The sequence below is a fragment of the Podarcis pityusensis genome, assembly GCF_964106645.2.
Source record: "Podarcis pityusensis genome assembly, chromosome: 8".
Classification (NCBI taxonomy): domain Eukaryota; kingdom Metazoa; phylum Chordata; class Lepidosauria; order Squamata; family Lacertidae; genus Podarcis; species Podarcis pityusensis.
The window spans coordinates 45,519,379-45,531,769 of record NC_138033.1 but is presented as its reverse complement, the minus strand read 5'-3'; the positions used below and the strand labels follow the sequence as shown (position 1 = coordinate 45,531,769).

General features: G+C 42.2%; 1 long non-coding RNA gene across 2 annotated transcripts in view; it reads left to right on the top strand.

Moving 5' to 3' along the window:
• The window catches only part of LOC308484006, a 41,990-nt gene that overhangs the window by 3,173 nt on the left and 26,426 nt on the right, over positions 1–12,391 (top strand). Inside the window, exons 2-3 of one of the 2 annotated variants that reach the window (XR_013989863.1) lie at positions 463–575; positions 11,592–11,774. This is a non-coding gene — a long non-coding RNA (uncharacterized lncRNA). Of the gene's footprint in view, positions 1–361; positions 400–462; positions 576–11,591; positions 11,775–12,391 lie in introns of those variants that run through there. The other variant, XR_013989864.1, reaches the window with a different exon arrangement.

Genomic DNA, 12,391 nt, shown 5'->3' with positions numbered 1-12,391 from the left:
TCTGTCTGCTCAATCCACTGGAGCCTCTCTTCGCTGAAGGATTGAGAGTCATCTATGTGGCGTTCGTACGGAGCCCCCGGTCGTCTCACGGACTATTGACCCATACACCACTAATCTGCTGCCACCAACCAGGTGCTCCCCAGTTAGTCTCAGTCAGGTTCTTAAGTTAACAATGAAGATTGTAGTTTACTGCAAACACAAATAAACTTTAATGCATTCGAAACGCTGTTACCCTTTACACTCTTAGTCTTATTTTATTCTGTCTCTAACTCTTCTACCTCCCCTCACACAAGAACCAACTGCACTAGCTGTCTCTCTATTTCCATCTGTCTGCCAACTGCTTTCCCAACTGCCTTTTCCAAACCAACCAACCCTCGGGCTAAGCCCTTTTATAAACAGGTAGGCTCCGCCTCTGGCTTTTCTATTGGTCTACCTATTAACTCTTTCTTTTCCCCTGTACAGACATTTTCAAAAGAATGGGCAAATGCCACAATCTGCTACTCTCACCTGGTGTAGTCAGAACCATTCCTGGGGTGTGGTCGCTGTTGCATGCTGACAGCCTCTAAAAGCCACAGGTGAGAGCTGAATGCAGGGTGGGAACAAAGTTGGATGAACTAGATGAAGACATCTGAAGGCAGCCCTGTTTAGGGAAGCTTTTAATGTTTGATGCATTACTGTATTTTAATATTTTGTTGGAAGCGGCCCAGAGTGGCTGGAGAAGCCTAGCCAAATGGGCAGGGTATAAATAATAAATTATTATTATTACTACCCCAGAAGGGGCCTGACATGTCCCCCATCAGAGGTACTACCCCTCCCCTAGCTCCCCATACACCCCAATGAGAGCCTTTGAGCTTATAAAATTCATTGTTCTACTCTTGGAATCCAAAAAGGCGTTTGAGAAAGAAATGCCCCCCTCCTAAAAAAATAAATAAAGTGGAGGTAGGGGAATTCCTTAACAGTTTTCTGGAAGATCTAAATCATATTCTCAGTTTTGCATACATAACATGTAGAGAATATTTTTATCTGCTTAGATGTGAAATACTAACAGATGGGGAAAGTGACATGCAAAGAGAGCAAATAATTAGGAAAGATGGATGGTGGTATTTCAAAAACCCCAGCTTCAGCATTGTTGGAGATTTTCTAATGGCTCTTAAAGAAAATTCTAGGTTCTCCCCCACATTCTTAATAACACGTTTGTGACAATACGTCTTGTTTTGATGTTTCTGCCCACCAACCATGATATATCTAAACAATTTACAATTATTATCTCATGCATTTTCCCAACATTTATGACTCACTCTCTTCCAATACTTCAGGTCTAAAATAGATCTCGACTTTGCTTTCTGATGTTATTTGGCTTGAATCATCTAGTTCCAAAAAATATATTTCAGGCAATGGACCTGTGGCTAATTTCAGAAGAGCCATACCCTCCTGTAACGTAAATGGCTGTACCTGGAAGACTTTGGCCCCAATTCTTAAATGTGTTAGAAGGCAGGGGGAAGCCTGAAAATGGTATGATCATGACCTGACATTGTGAGGAGGGGACTATATCAGTTTTTGTTTCTCTCATTTTTTTCAGTCTTCAGTTCCCCACATTTCTACATCAGTTTGCAAGTACTTTTCCCCCTTCCTTCCTTTACAAAAAAAAATACTCCATAAAAATGCATTCAATTTTTCTAACATTTTTGCAAAGCAAGTTCCCTAATACAATGCATTTTTACATGCTATTTTTGCTAATTCATGCATTTGTATTCACACTTTACTATTGCATGTTAATCTTTGTGCACATCCCTTGGCAGGCAAACTGCATTTCAAAATTCAGAGAAGTAAAAATGTTGAAAGGTGGCTGTGTGTCGATTCATATATTGCTTTGGCAAGTGGGAATCAAGTGGTGCGGCAATAAAACTGCTAGCACAGTTGCAAAGCTAAGCTGGGTCCACTATGGTTTCAAATTGGATGGGGAATGGCGTTTCGAGACCCTTGCATTGCAGGGAGTTGGACTAGATGACCCTCAGGGTCCCTTCCAACCCTATGATTCTATGAAATGTGAACTGAATTGAAATTGTCCTCCAAATGGGGCTTGAACTGGAAACCCATGGGTCTGGGGCAATAAGATTTTAGAGCTGCTCTGTCCACCCAGAGATTGGTCATTGGATAGCTTTGATCAAGAAGGACTATAAAGGAGGGTTGGGGAATCTGTGGCCCTCCAGCTGTTGTTGGAATATAACTCCCATCATCTTTGACCATTGACCAGACCTTGTGAAACTCTCTAGATATGAGGGTTCGTCCACATTTCCACTTGTCTGAGCAATTTTCTGCTTGTCTTGTGCTTTCTAGGCACAGGTCTGATCTGAGCAGTTTTGCCTTCCCCCAGAAAACCCACTCTTTAGTGTTAAATCCTGCAGGCACCCCATCATGATCTTGTCAAGCATCTTGCCCCAAAGTGGAATAAATTCAACTGGGCAGTACCTGTTAAATTCTGTTGGGTCCAGGGTGCCCCCCCCCAAAGAGTGGCTGCGATATCAAGGGGGCAGACACCACCTCCTTCACCACACTTTGAACAAACACAGTCATATCTGCAGCTAGCCTTTATTGGGGATGAAGGGCAAGGGTCAACAGAGCATGCTGTTGGGCATATATACTTGCAAGCACCTTGTCCATGCCACCAGGCTGCAAAAATGGAATCTGATCCCACAAAGCACAAAGCTCACTCAGAGAACTAGTTCACAATGGAGATGAACAGTTTTTTCTCGAAAGTGCCCAGTAAGCAATTCAGAGAGGTTCTCTGAGTTGTCCCAGACCCTATACCAACCAATATAGGTGCCAACAGCTTATTGATCACTTTGAAGAGCTCTGCTGGGTGGTTACTCAAGGATGCCCGCCCCCCGCTGCTTTCATGACAACTCAGTAGGCACGGTTATGTTCTCTAACATGCGTCAAATCATCTTTGTTGGGGGTTTTTCTCTGAATTTACCTGTATGTGGTGGGCTAGTTACCACACACAGAGAGACATACCCCCCTCTGTCCCCCTTCCAAGTGAGAAAGAGGCATTATCAGAGTTCAATGACGCATTACAGCTGTGCAAAAAGCCACAAGGAAAGCAGGACAGGAGAGGGGTGTTACTTGGGCAGGTGCATGGGAGAATCCTGAAGGCCATGTAAGAGAAGCCAGGGGTGCTACATTTGGCCTTCAGTCCTGAAGTTCCCTGCTCCTGTTTTAGACTAAGATGAAACAGCAACAGATTTGAAATCTGCCAAAAGAAGACGACAAAAATATGTGGGGTGGGGAGAGAAGATGGGAGTTGTGTCAGCTGTGCACTGTGCCAGGTGTTGACTTCATTAGCATTGCAAATCCCACAGTCGGATACACAGGAGATATTCTTTTCAGGAAAAGTTTAGATGGAAATGTAATTAGAACCTGTAAAGTAAGTGCTAGGAAGCGCCGTCTTGTAAGGTTGCGTATTAATATGAGGCTGAGTCAAAACTGTTCTTACCATTTCGTGTTCTTTCATATATATATATTTTAAAAAATGTCATCAGTGTTTTTATCTCCCTCCCCTTGCCTTGAAATTATGGTAATTTCTGTTTGACTGTTTTAAACACAGTAGGTCTGAGAACCTGCAGTGAAATTTCACTAGAAAACGCAGCACTTGGTGGGTACTGCGTCTTTTGTGTGTGTCAAGAACAGCAAGTACAGCAAACTTTTTAAAGTCCTGAAATCTTTCTGGAAAATAGTAATGAGATGACATGGCAAAGCATTCTGGGAATTATACATTTGTGGTGAGCACCATTCAGAATGAAGCTCAGTGCCAAGGTCGCACCACGAATCTTTCCCCTAACATATGCATTTTTGTAAACAGTGTTTGGTTTGCGAAATTCTTTGTAAAATTTGGATAAGTGCCAATTTTGTTTTGCGTATTATTTTGGAAAGTGTGCATTTGAGAGATTTGGGTTTAAATGAGACCTGTATCAAATTTCTCCTCCAGCCCTAGTCTGGACAAACTGATTGAAGTGCTCCACTTCAGAATTGTAACTCTTGAGATTCTTCCTTCATCCCTTGGTTGTGGCTCACATGCAAAACACATAATTCCCAAGCAGAAGGTTCCAAGTTCAAGCTGTAGCTCAAAGGATCGGGCAGCACTCCTGGGAAAGACCAGTGTCACAAATCCAGGAGATTTTCTGCCAGTCAGGATAGACAATATTGGACCGGATGTTTCAGTGATCTCATTCATACTTTGGGGTAAAATTTCACCACCCACTTAAATTTCTAAATGAAATCAGTAGAACTTAAACATGCTTAACACTGGCTGGATTCTATCCATCATCTACCCATCTATTTATCTATCCTCTAGGCCAAAAAAAAAAAGCACAGTAAAGAAAGGCTGAGTCATAATAATAAGCTGCATCTCCATTAGAGACGTTTTTGTGATCAAATTAGAGGGAAAGTGTTAAGTGCAAGGGAAGCAGGGAGGTGTTCACTTGGGAATAGCTTGGTTAATATACGGGGCTGCTTTAAACCCACTGCAAGTGTAATTTACGCTTTGACCTTTCTTCCTGCCTTTGCCAGCCAGGTTTCCTAAGCATTCCAGTAAGACCTGACAGATTAATCATCTGCTTTGGACCACAGCCCACTAGAGACATAATATGCTGAGCCTGCTGTGTTTGACAGACCACAGCTCCAGCGCTATGCTTGAGGGCAGCTTGGCAGCCACTTCCTGCTAGGAATGGAGATGGCGTGCAAAGGGATGTTGCTTAAACACCATACATTCTTGCCATCCCTGTTTAACCAACTTCCTTTCAAGGGAATAGGATCCAGCTGAAAACACAAGACCCTTAGGTCTGACCAGTTCACAAAAAAAATCGGGGGGGGGGGGGCTTTGTGCATCTTCAAGCAGATATGTTATTCAAATTAAGAAACATGGTGGTTGTTTTTAAAAACCTGCTTCTGCAGTATAATTAACATGATGTATCACACCCCAACAGTGCCCACCACCAATTTCCCTTTTTTATTTTTTATAACACTTGGCACTGAGTGACTAGGCAGCAGCCATCTTGATTTCCTACTATGATCCCAAGGGCTGCCTTTTTAACTTTCCACACTTCTCCAGAGATATGCTATACCAGGGACATTTGAAGCCCTGGGCTGTCCTCTGTTGAAAAGAACTCTTGAGCAATAGGCAACCTTATATAGGAATATCAGGTCTGTCTCAATTGTAAGCTCTGCTTTTATTAAAAGGTGCCTCTTCAGGTAAAGGGCCCTGATCCACTCCAGCAATCTTTTGCTCCAATGGAATGGGGGTGATTCTGGTTGCCCTGGGAATTCTGCTATAGAGTCCGCTGAACTGTTCAGCAGTGGAATGGACTACTTTGGAAGGTGGTGGACTATCCTTGATGGGAGGTTTTTAAGCAGAGGTAGGATGGCTATCTGACAGGGATTCTTTAGCTGTGATTCCTGCATTGCAGGGGATTAGATGAGATACCTTTGGGGGTACCTTCCAATTCTACAATGCTACAGTCTATGAGTCAGAATGTGGCAGTGCAATAGTATTGAGTAAGAGTAGGCTGGCCCTATGTACAATCCCCCTTTTGCAGGGGTTGGGAATATCACACTCAGGGGCCAAATGCAGTTCTCCAGACATCCCTATCTGAGCCTTAGGACTTGGGCACTTTCCAAAGTTAGAGATACAGATCGGATTGTTGTGACCAGTGTACACGCCTATCAGCTACTCCTTTTGAAAACTGAGAAATTCATTCGAGTCCACAGGGGAGATGTCTGGAAATGGTTTAGCCATTTTTGCTCCTGCTGTCGGAAACTCATCTCTTACTCTGGTGTCCCTTGAGACTTCTCTGTTAGGACAGTTCTACAAATAAATCCACTTCCCTGCTTATGGCTCTTTCTATTCTCCTTCACAACTGTCCAGAATATCAGGTGCTGAATAAACAGAGGTTGACTAAAAGATCAATGAAGCTTCATCTGGCAAAACTCCAGACTGTACAACCGTGTCACTCTGAAGAACTTTATTTAAAAACACAACGTGAAGGGCATACATATGAGTCCAAGTTCCTGGAACACCCGACTTTCATGCAAAAGAATAAAAGCTTCTACAAAGGGAGAACATTTTTGTATAAAGATTTCTGGCGTTTTGTCAATAGATTGCAGCTAACAGTAGGCTGATGCCCACTATCTGATTTAGAATGGGGGTACTTATTCCAGTTACCTTGGAGAGCATCTTACATTGGATGCCCTAAATTAATTCAGGTTAAAACTGAACCCATTCTGAATCAGTTCTATTGAATTCACAGTGATGTATTTGGGAATGTGATGGGGCCTGGAAGCATGGCTGAAGCATGTGCCTCCAACGTTTTGCATTCCTTATCAGAGGTGGGGCATCAGGGTCCTATCTGGCCAGGATGAGTGCAAGGTGAAGTTTAATGAAGGCCTAAGATGTGGCTGCTGTGCGTGAACAATGTATCTGAAGAGGAACAATATGCTGTGTCTGAACACTGGGAAGGCAGATTCCTTGTGGGTGGGTGCTCTTGTACTGAGAAGATAAGGATGGGGTTGCACTCATTCTGAAGGAGCAGGTACATTGTTTGGAGGTACTCTTTGTGCCAACCTTGTCACTTGAAGCTCAGGTGACCTCTGTAGCCATGAATGCCTATTTTCAGCTTTGTCTGGTCTAGATGGGTAATTGGCCTCATCCAGCAGGGCTGTTCTAATGTCCTTATGTAAGTCCTTAGGTTTCTCAATTGTTTTGGATATTGCTAAGCATGTGCAGTATATCAGAAGCATCCAAGGGTCAAGGGAATTGCAGCCCCCATATTCCTCAAGGTATAGCAACATATAAGACCATTGTGAATGAAACCTGATGAGTTCCTGGCCTCTGCATTTGCCTCCTGATGACATTTCAGGTTCTATAGTTTTGTCATAGAAGCAGAAATAGGTCTGAATAAGCTGCCCTCCCCCCAAACCTCAGTGGGTGAATCTATAAGGCCCCTGATTTGAGCCTAGGGTTCCTACTTGTCAAGATAAGCCAATCACTCAGGGCTGAGCCTTGGCCATAGGTGCATGAAAGGGCAGAGTGCGAGGGGGATGTCCAGTTTTGAAGCAGAGGTTGCTCACACATCTCTCATTGACTTCTGAATTGGGAAGGTGGATTAAGGAGTACAAGATGTTAACCGGGAGATTCACATCTTAATTGTCAGAAGTAGCCAAAGCCACTATGTCTCCCATTCTATGACTACAACAATGCAGTGTTTCACCCAGGAGATTATCTTGGCAAAGGAGGGTTCACAGAAGGTAGGAAAGAAGGTTTGGGAAGGAACTGGTGCGACAGCCATAACAAATATGTCAAATTCTTCCAAGGTACAGGCAGGATCTCCAGGGCCAGCTGGCAAGTCTAAAGGAGCAGATGCAGGGGGATGCAACCGGTTTGGCGGCACTGGGCATGGAGCCTTAGGAGCGCTGCAGGGGGAAACCACAATTATTATTTAGAATGTGGCATGAGATGTGGGGGCACTGAATTTTGGCATCACATGGGAAACTGCTGAAATTTGAGACCCCAAGATCCGCCACTGAAAAGAGGCAGAATTTCAGCACATTGTATTGCAAGCACTCTTTCAGGGTGTAGGTGTTTTCCTAACAAAGATCTATCATTTAATGCTAAGGTATTATACCACTCTGATATTATTCCACTGTACCAGAGAGATTAAAATGCTGAGGCTATTTTTTTCTTGCCCTGTATTAGTGTTCTCATTTTACTAGGTTTTCTTCACCACACACCCCCCGACCATATTCTTTTGGGACATTTGATTGGCATGGTTCCTGTAAGTAGAACAAATCAATATGAGCTCAGCCCTGGGATGTACAGAATGCTGATAAGGAATTAGTAGGAAAGGCCAGGTAAGGTTTGGTTTAAACTGTAAAAAAAAAGTTGCCTAGAATCCTGCTAATTAGCAGTGGTGGAGTAATGGTCCTTTATAGTGACTTTAAGGATTTAGAATAACATGCTTAATCTGGAAAGGCACATTAAATGAAATGAAATGAAACGAAATGATGAAACTCAAAAAGCTGAACTGCAATTATGTTTTCCAGTTTCAAATTGCAAGTTAAAAACAACAACACAGTTTTGGTGTTATGAAACAAAGACCTTCTTTATTTTGATTCTGCTTGACTTGTCCTGGCTGCTATTACGCAACATGTTTTCCTTTTGGTTTGTTCTTCTCCCTTTCTGGATTAGCTCATAGTTGACTGCAGTCAAGCAGGGATCATAGATGGTAAGACAATTAAGTAGCCAATTAAATGTGTGTGTGTGTGTGTGTGTGTGTGTGTGTGTATGGTGATGTCATTGAAGGCACATGAAAGCAGTTGTAAGTGAGGACAATGCTTCCTGAATCAGCCCCATGGGAGATACAGCCAATGGGATGGGAGTGACACATGACCAATTAGATTACCAAGAATGGATTGTGTCAATTGAGAACATGAGTTTGTAAATTGATGTCGGCATTCCTCAAGAAAGGATGGTGTTTGTTTGGTTTCTCCCCCCCCAAAAAAGGGGGCACTACACTGTCAAAATCACTCACTTGACAAGTTAGGGATGCTTTCTTTGGTACTGTTCGTGATCCTTTGGCTTAGATCATAATAACAGTATTGATTTACTAAAAACAACAGCAACAACAACAACAACAACCCATGAACATGACATGGTTTGGGGCCGTCTTTATGAAAATCTAAGGTTTTATTCACAACATCAGGAGGTTATACCCCCAAAGTGGGTGGAGGCAGAGCCAAAGGATGTTGGCACCACCCCTTTTACTTTTTATCCCATCCCATCCTCTCTCTCTCCCCCATTTCCTCTCTTTCTGCCATCCATTTCCCCCCATGTTACCATCTGCAGAAAAGTAAGCTAAAGGCTACATATGGACTATAACATTGAGTCCTTTCAATTAAATTTCATAGGTCTCCGCTTCTCATTTCCAGTTTGCAAAATACAGCTAATTGAAAAAATGAATGTGAATGTTTTGCAGAAACACCTTATCTCATTTAGTAATACTGTGTCTCAGTGTATACGTGAGCTTCCTTGCACACTAGCAAGCTTTGTTCATTGTACAGTCAAACTGCAAATAATGTTGAGCTGAGATACATGACAAAAGCTCCACAGAACTACAATCATGGTTCTCCCTTTTTTAAAATCAAGACTTTGCTAGCAGTCCACATGATTTATAAAGCTCTGTAAGTCTTCCTTGCTGTTGACATACATGCATACATTGCATTGCCCATTCTGTTTTAATACCTAAGCCTCTGGGACAAAGGCTGAATGAAAAAAGCTTGTCAAATACCAAAGGAAAAGGCAGTATTTCAACAGAAATTGAATATGGCAATCCTGAAGTGCAGTATGGATCAACAGACTGGTATATTTGTGCTCTAGAAAAGATGTATAGTTAAAGGGGTATAACATATTTCAAAAAGTAAAAACAAGGACACCCCCAAAATGATTGAGTCCCCCCCCAAAAACACACACCAAAACCCACAATTTTTCAGTTGACTTGCCTAAGATCCAGTCTTTTGGAAATCCCCCCCTGGACGCCTTTGAAAACCAATAAAGTCCAGGAAAATCCAGATGTATGGCAGCCCCAGGTATGACCCAGTCAATGCATATGGAGAGTTGCTTTAGAAGAAAATTTCCATGTGATGTGTCTCTGGGACACTTTTCAGGAATTCCATCTTTTAAATATGTACATGGATTTATTGATTACTACTGTATTAGTGGTACTCAGGTACTTAAAGCCAACTGCCGCATTCCACAAGTCTGGTGTAAGACATTTTGCTCCCTGAGGAGGGATTGCCCCATCAGTTCAACCCCCACAATTCAAGGTACATAAACAGTTGTGTCTGGTGCAGAAAATCACACAACTGCCTCTCCATTTCCCTAGCAGTAAAAATCTAACAGTAATAAATAAAGGAAGAGACCATTTGCTATCCTTTCAGGAAACCCAAAACTGTTTTTTGGGGGCAGCTGTCTTACTCTGCCTGATGAAAAAGCTGGCCCTGCCATGTCAATTACATTCATGCATGGATCTTTACATTCTTTCCTGTGAGAATAGTCAATTCAGTCAACAGATTCAGAAAACAAAAACAAAACACTGATCTGCCAGGCCTGGAACCACCATCATTTCAGAGTGAAGGTGGATGCCTGAACAATTCCGTCCTCTCCTTCACCATGTCAAAGTTCATGGCACATTAAAAGCTAATAACCCAGGGAAAAGCTTTGGTTAGAAAATTTATCAGTGCAAAACTGTGTGCAAATAGGCTCTCTGGTATGGGGTGTGGTTGTGAGATTGCTTGTTATTGTTACTGCACAGCTGATAGACGGAGAAAGTAATTAAAAAAATAATAATACAACATAAGCAGCTTAAAACTCTCCTGTAGAATAGGTCTGCTTGCTTATGGACCACAAATCAAAGGGAAGTTTGGGTGTACTGGGGCTGCAGGAGGCTCAAAAAGCTGCTTAGTTTGCTGTGGCTTCAAAAATGGTGGTTTTGTCAAGTATCTGATAGGCCACAACACATGATTGATGGATAAGTTCTGGTTTGGTGCACTGCAAGTTTGTAGACCTGGCCCATGGCTGGAGATATGCTACAGAAAGGAAGATATCAGCTAACATTTGGATTTATTGTACATCTGAATAATACAAATTCCCATATTTCTTTTGGGGAAATAACTTAATCCTTCAGTGGCTCCGCACCTCTGACTCTGAAATGCACAGTACAATCCAAGCAGGTTTTCTCAGCAGCAAGTACCACTGAGCTCTATGTAGTTTACTCCTTAGAAACTGCACTTCCTCTGCTCAATGGGTTGACAGTGGTCTTATTCTTTAGAAGGAGTTATATATTTTTCTACTTGGGTCAGATGACTTGGCCTCGGAGGACAGCTGCTTATGGTTGCTGAATCCCAGATGGATTTTTAATCATCGTTATGGTGCAGTGTTGTATGGATAGTGAGAGCCTATTATGAAATCGCTTTAGGAGTCAATAGGCTGTTTCCATTCTGGAGAATTTCATTAAATGTAGTTTGTAGCTATTTGGATTATATTATACTAAACATTTAAAGTAGCCTCACTCTCACTGGCTTCAGAGTAGTCTAGAGAGCCACTTATCCGTATCATTATTGAATGTTTTCAAATCAATATAAATTTTCAGAGTCTTTCCTGATCAGCCTACAACTTCATAATAATTTTATTTATAATAATATATTTATGGTAAAATTATAGTGAGCTAATAATAACTTTAAAAAATGCTAGTAAGAAGCTAAATTTATTTCTGGTGGAAGCTAATTTCAATTCCCGAAAAATAAGTGAGGTCAATTTGGAAATGATTAAAACTTGTGCTTTCAGAAGCCTTTTCTTAGTCAGATGAATGGCTTGCCAAGGCTAAAAAAAAATCTCTCATGCAGTTTCATAAAAATATAGGAGGACAGTGGTCTTTCCTGAAGTGACATAGAACTGGAGTAACCCAAAGCATAGGAGTAACAGTGTTCTCCATACGTTCTTGACTACAACTTCCATAATCCCTGATCATTTCCCATGCTGGCAGGGGCTGCTGAGAGCTGTTGTCCAACCACATTGAGAGCACCATGTTGACTACTCCTGACTTAGGAAGAATCCCGTACCAGGTGCAGAGTCAAGCCCAGTTCTACCGTTGTCACTCCTGCTATGGATATAGTGAACATCCAGCAGGCCAGAGGGAGACCAGCTCTCCATTTCCTGTCATTGCAAGGTACTTGTCCTCATCATAACAGCCAATGCAGCATAGAACTAAGACTGTCAGACCAAGACCAGAGTTCAAATCTCTCCTCAACCATGAAGTTCACTTCATCAGTTTGCCTGCTCCAGAAAAAAAATGGGCTTAGAAAAAGCTTGCTCATTTCATTTAGAAATAGAGGGTTGTATCCAACTAAGTTATATTCTACATAGACCTGCTGGAATTAATGTATCTAAATTAGCCATAGCCATTAATTTGAATGGGTCCACTCTGAGTAGAACTTAGTTAGCTACCATCCACAGTTTTCATTAGCTGTGCTACCAACCCCAATGCATTTTTGGTGCAAAAAATGAGAAATGCACAACGCAGTAGCCCTCTTTCAGTGTTCAACAGCATCCTGGAGAGCTCATATTGTGTCGTGGCATGGGCGCATCATGTGCCGCCTGCAAGCCCATCTCTCCTCTCCTGTCCTTGGTGCGTTCAAAGCAAAGACCTGACTGCATTGCAGCTGAATCCTTCCCGCAATCAGCAGCACAGTGCAATCAGTCTTCCCAATCAGTGCTCTGTGTTGAGCAGAATATGGTTAGAATATTCCTGCTGGCTTTGTCATGGAATGCATGAAGGTTGAGAGA